Here is a 6,606-nt window from a genome sequence, read left to right on the forward strand (position 1 = left end):
GTGAGGATCTTATACCCACACCCACAGTGACACACCCATTCCAACCAGGTCACACCTATTCCAACAAGGCCACACCTTCAGATGGTGCCACTCCCTGATCCAAGGATATACAAACCATCACACAATTCTTAAGGGATGATGGGAAAATTGAACAATAAAATGTCCAAAGAGAGAAGTTGGATATAGAGACTAATTCTACTGAAGTAAACTATCCAGTGAGGGCTAAGGACGGCCTCAGTGGGGACGAGTGCTTGCCGTGCACACGAGGACCTAGGTCTAAATCCCCAGCACCTATCTAAAAAGCTCCTGTGACCACATGCCTGTCTAACGCGGGGCTGTCGGGGCAGAGATAGGAGGATTGCTGGGACTTTGGGGCCATAAGTCTAGATCCAAGTTCAGTGAGAAATCCTGTCTTAAGGAAATTAGGTGAGGAATGACAGAGTAAGAAACCTGATGTCCTCCTCTGGCCTCTGCATAAGCATGCACGGGCACAAGCAACACTACCACACACACACAAACACACACACACACACTCACAGGACTGCACACACCTACACTCAAGACTACGCACACACATATACACACAAATTTCATGCATACTCCTCACACACTACACTCACACATTACACACACACATTCACAGTATACACACTCACATGCTCACAGGACTGCACACACCTACACTCACAGACTGCACACACACTCCACACATACACACATAGACTCATACACTACACACACACATACACTCATACACTACACACACACTCACACTCTACACATACTCACACATTACACACAGTCACAGTATACACACACTCATATGCTCACAGGACTGCATACATACACACACACACAGATTTCACACACAAACACATACTACACACATACACACATTCACACTCTACACACATTCTCACACATGCACACTCACACACACGCTCACACACTACACACACACACTACACTAGCACACACTATGCTCACACACTACATACACACACACAGAGTTTTTAGTTAAAAACCTAAATGAACCACACAGTAGAATCATTTTCCCTCTGGGTTCTCTATAGACAGTCCTCTGTACCATCCCCATTCTAGAATGAACCTCTCTCTGCCTTTGGCCCTTAACCAAGAGAAACAGACCACAGCCCTGAACTTGCAAAGGGCACCTATGCCATGTGAGCTGGTGCTAGAGTCCTTTCCTGCCCTTACCCAGTACCCTTGGGTTTCAGCCACTCCTCGGTAATAACCACTTGGGAGGTGACAGGGCGGTGAATTCAGATGTGTCTCCATGAGGGAAGCCCCACTCCTTGGCAGACAGAGCCATAAGCCCAAGAGAGAGGGCACAGGATTAACAGCTCACTGAGCTAGCCAAGGGCCAGGAGCCAGAAGGACACCCACTGAGAGAGGCAGGGAAACGGTTAATAACTCAAGGTGACAAATTAAGCCAGCTACTCAGGGGCTCCAGTTTGGCTGATGGCGAAGTCAAAACAGAGCCATTGGAAACTGGGGAGGTGCTGTCGTTTGTCCTGTATTTTTCCACACGTATTTTTATTTTATTTTTGTAACTTGGAAATGTTCGTGGGGAGCTGGAAAATGCAGACTGGAGAACCCCTGGGGTCTGAGGAGGCGGGACAGTGAGTTTGCTAAGATGTCAATCAAACTCTGGTCAACGGTGCCCACCTTGGACATTAGCTAGCCATGAGCTTGACCTCCGACCCTCGTCACCTGCCCTCCACCCACTATGCCAAGGAAACATTCTCACTCCTTCTTACGCCTTTGGCCTTCTGTAATAGTGTGCCGCTTCAAGCCACATCATGTTAACAGTGGGTTCTGTGCACTGCACAACAGCCTCCCTCCTTGCCAAGGCCAGCAGCTCTAGAGAAAATGGAGAGGGACACAGACATCTGTGGTCCTTGGGGAACATAGGACCAAAAGATGCAGTAACCAAAACGTTCAGTTGCAGTGCTAGACAGCCATCCCATCCTACTATCTAAACAGTCTGACCGAACTCACTGCAAGGAACTGGTTGTTTAGGTGATTGTGTGGGCTGGGAGATGCTGTTGTCAGTAAAGAGCTTGCTGGGCAAGCATAAGGCTCTGAGGTTAGACCTCAAAGCAAAGTACATGGTGGGAGGGTGTGGCATGGGAGCATGGGGAGCCTGCTTGTAATCACAGCACTGGGGAGGTGGAGATAGAAGCATCCCTGGGGCTCACTGGCCTTACAGGCTAGCCCAGTCTGCAAGTCTTTGTCTCAAAAAAGTGGGGGGCGTTGCCTAAAGGGCAACAGTTAAGGTCTTCTCTGGCCTTCACACAAAGTGTCATGTGTGTTCATATGCACACATGACACTTCTGCACACATTCTCGTGCACACACACATGCATACCTGCACACATATGCACACAACTGCATACACACACACACACACACACAGAAATTTAAACTAAATAAAATGGCTCTGTGCCTGACTTCCAGGAGAGTTCAGGTAATTAGCCTAAACGTGGCATAATGTTCTCCCTTGCTCTTGGCATCTTGGCCTGATCAAGGCACTTGCTTTCTAAATGGTAGGGTGGGCCATTGTCACACGTGAATACTCAGATAGCGCTTTGCACACCAGAGGGGACAGGCATCCCTCAGTAACCCCGGGATGCTGGTTCCAAGATCTGGCTGGCTACTGAAGACCTGAAGAGACACCATTCTCTTCCATAAAATGACATACTATTTGCATGTAGCTTACACATGACCACCTCCGCTCTCACCGCTCCACATTAGCCATGTCCGAATTTTCACATTACAGTTTGACATTGTCCTTTATAGAGCTCATTCCACAGAAGTTCAGATTGAAGTCACACACACACATAATCATAATAATAATAATAATAATAATAATAATAATAATTGCAAGACAATAAAGTAACCCAAACTCTCACGGTGTTTTAAGTTTAGGCTTCCGTGGCGGGCCACCTTATAGCTATCTTCAGTTGCACCTAAGAACGTCTAAACCTTCTTAGTTAACCCTTGCAGACTACTTTAACACCTCATAGTAGGAGTCATGGCTTAAATTTTAATATTAGAGGTAAATATGTTTTCCACGTAAGCATATGCTTGTGGCTCATTTTGCAGAGGCGACTCCACTTGGTGTCACTACTCCTGGTTTTAGTTTCTGTTCTTAAGAAGGTGGAATGGTTTTCCTGGGGTGTGCAGCCTCCCATTGTTGTCCAGTAAGCCTTGCACCTGCTGCTAAGCACCCCCACCCAACCCCAAGGGTCGATGGGTCTGATAACCCCATCTCAGCTGCTGTTCGGATGCCTCATGGGATAAAACATTTTCCTCTCATCCGGCCGAGGCTGTAAGACTGAGCTCTCGGGTTCCTTAATTATGGCTGAGAGCTAATTCCTGGTGGCTCATCCACTGAAGACCTTATCCACCCAGTAGCAGCCCCTGACCCATCTTATGGAACAGTGCAGAAACACAATGTCCCTATTGTTCTCTGGCTAGAGGACTGAGGGACAGGGGGGGATGCTCACACAACCCCTCCCTCAAGAAAAGATTAGTGCAATTATTAGCCAACAGAAATGGCTATAAGCCAAACTGCTCTCAAATCCTCCCGAGCACCAAGTCGCCTCAGAGTCTCTTAAAATCCCAAACACAAGACTATGTGTTCTCCTGAATTTTGCCATGTTGTTCCCGAAGGCTTCTAGGCCAGTGGTTAATGCTGCCCGTACCCACAAGGCTAATGAGCACAGAAAGAAACATTGAATAATGCATGTGTCTAAGCTGTGGGTCCCTATGCCCCCATAAGTCTGTAAAGCGTAAATACCCAAGGCCGGACATCCCTGGCAATCCCTTCACCCAGAATTAAATAGGAAAACTGTTTTTCAGACCATAGCCATAGATGGCAACTTATATTAGTGTTGATTATATTTTCTCTCCCTTTTACCCATGGGCTATCAATAGCTTTCCTGGCCATTCTAAGCCTCTCATCAGGAGTAAAAGGAAAATAAATTCTATTCTATTCTTGGCATTCACATATTTACATTGCCGTGAGTGTCAAGATAGAGCCTGAGAGAAAACATTTATAACAGACTACCGAAGTATGCAGACTAACTAGGGATGACACTGGAAGGTGAAAAACGCAAAGATATTCAACTAATACTGAGGCAATCGATTGATGACCAAATACTAACCACTGATAAATTAAATAAAACAGTTTAAAAATGTGAATTGGGTGAAATATCTGAAATTTGCACTACGAATGCACATATGTGTGTAAACACACAAAATCACACGCTTCATAAATCAATACCTATAGTCGAAAGAACTATTCAGGTTCCCCTGTGATAGACAAACACTAGCTAAAACTCTCCAATGTTCCAGGTACAACTCCATGTCAGAGGTTTGAGTTGTTTTTCTTTGACCATCATTGGAAAAGCTTTGTTAGCTCCGGAGAAATCCACACAAGTCAGGAAACGCAGACGGAGAAAAAGAAAATATTCTCAACAATGAGCAAATAAAAATAGAATTCTCTGTGCTGTAGAAAGCAGGGGACACATTCAGGTACTGGTAGTTCCTGACTGAGAGGAGCTGGAGATGCTAAACTGCACTTCTATGGACTGATTTTATGGAGCTATGCACATAACCCCGTTCGTGCGAATTAGTGCCACACCTTTGCCGCATGTGTCCTCAATTCTCCGGCAATAAGCTGTCAGAGTTGACTCTGGAAAGATCTAGAGCCTGGGTCTAAGTCAGTAAATCATAGGGAATTAATAGAGTGACTATTTTGTATTCATGCACGCATTCGAAAAGGCCAGATGGTAAATCATTTGTATATAGCATGCATAGTGTTATTCTTAGGGAGACACACACACACACAGAGGAGCTAGGGGTCTAGTTCTCACCTAGGAAGTCCAAGGTTTCAGTTAAATGTAGAGATAAATAAAATCACCAATGTCTTATACAGTACTTACATTGTTCTCACAAAATACTAATTAATAAACAGATCAGAGAAAGACATAAAATCCTAAGACAAATGTGCCATGCAAACGTAAGAAGGCTTAGTCTCATAGACCATGCATATTGAACAGCCTTCTCCTCTCACACACTGGCAATAAGATGGATAGCTGCTAGGACAGCCCTGCCCTGAATGTCTAGAGCTAAGCTCCCACATAATTTCACTCTCTAGCAGCAACCCAGGCAAGCAAATCTTAGAAGCATTCGTGTGACATTGAAAAGGCATCCTTATCCAAATACAGAAGAGGGACAAGTCCTGTGTTTCTCTCTGCAAAGCTAGGGTGACTTCATTTATGCCTAGCACCAGGCTACATATCCAGATGTGTTCACTATAATCCAGAGATCAAACAAAGAGCAGAACAAAGAAGAGTGAGGCTCTTACAAAGAGTCTCCAAAACTCTGGGGTCCCCTATTTCATCGTTCTAGGCCTGGCCTATAGGAGCCCAGCTCAGCCACACCAGTACGTGGATGAAGTTTCTAGGTAAGTACACTGCCTACCCACAAGCCATAGGAAACCAAATCCACTGCCAGCGCCCACCGCTACATGCTCAGCTCCGGCTTTTTTTCAAACAGTGTTACGCATTCCTCCCTGGGTGCACTGTTGATGATGGGGAATCGTACAGACTGAAAGCAAGAGAATTACAGAGGAGGTAAAGAGGGAAGGCGGGGGTCAGGCCAGGAAGAACAGTGGCAAGGAGCTTTCCAGTTGGCAGAAGAGAGAACTATCCATTGCAGGGAGAAGAACTATCTAATGCAAAGTAACCCCCCCAAAGCAAATAGAACCCACCTACTTGTCCTTTGTCCCTCGTTCCTGCACATAGATACAGCTCCTTTGCAACCTCAGCCTGCTTCTTACACAATAGGCAGTTAGCTAGGAGCTTCAGTTCAGAGTCTGACTCGAAGCAAAGAGACAAAATGAAGACCACCAGGGGACCCTCTGTCAAAGCTGGGGGTGGTGTGTGTGGAATCAGATGCAATAGTCAGACTACCTCTGAACCTCGGCTCCTACTCACCTGCATCAGGCCCAAGACTTGACAAAGAAGTCAGGTAAATATCCAAACTCCACGTGGGCAAATCCAAGGGGGTCTGCCCTGCCATTTTTCCTCTGTCCCTTGGCCATCTGGTATAGTAGCGCTGACCAAGGATATTGATCCCTTTTCAATTCACCAAGGTTGCAGAAATGGAGGGAAGGGGGTCTAGGACCATCCTACCACCGTCCCCCAGTCTCCATGCGGCCGGCTTCAGAGCGCCCGAGGTGGAGTGGCCGACGCGTGCTCCAGACATTGAATGAGCCTACAGAATCCCACGATCTGATCTTTTATAGTGCTTTGTTTATTACCTGCGTGCCCTTATTTCATAAGGGAGCTGAGAAAGAGAGAGAGGGTGAACAAGAGTGATGGAGATGACTGTTAGGAGCGGCCCAAAGACACCTTTTCTTAGGCTTCATTCATAGCAGCAAATGAAGCTAAACAACCTCACTTTTGTTCTCTCAAATGTCACCTTTCTGTGTGCGCCACTGTGCAGATAAAACTCGGCTCTCTCGCTTTTACTCCCTCCCCCCCCCTTCCTAAAAATTACTGTGTTATCCTCCGAA

At 46.2% G+C, this 6,606-nt stretch overlaps 1 long non-coding RNA gene across 1 annotated transcript in view; it reads right to left on the reverse strand.

The window, feature by feature from the left end:
* The window catches only part of LOC110305879, a 48,604-nt gene extending 42,303 nt beyond the window's left edge, over nt 1–6,301 (reverse strand). The window contains exon 1 of the long non-coding RNA XR_002379203.1: nt 6,026–6,301. This is a non-coding gene — a long non-coding RNA (uncharacterized LOC110305879). The remainder of the gene's footprint in view (nt 1–6,025) is intronic.
* Between the last annotated feature and the right edge of the window lie 305 nt (nt 6,302–6,606).

The sequence above is a fragment of the Mus caroli genome, chromosome 11, assembly GCF_900094665.2.
Source record: "Mus caroli chromosome 11, CAROLI_EIJ_v1.1, whole genome shotgun sequence".
Classification (NCBI taxonomy): Eukaryota; Metazoa; Chordata; class Mammalia; order Rodentia; family Muridae; genus Mus; species Mus caroli.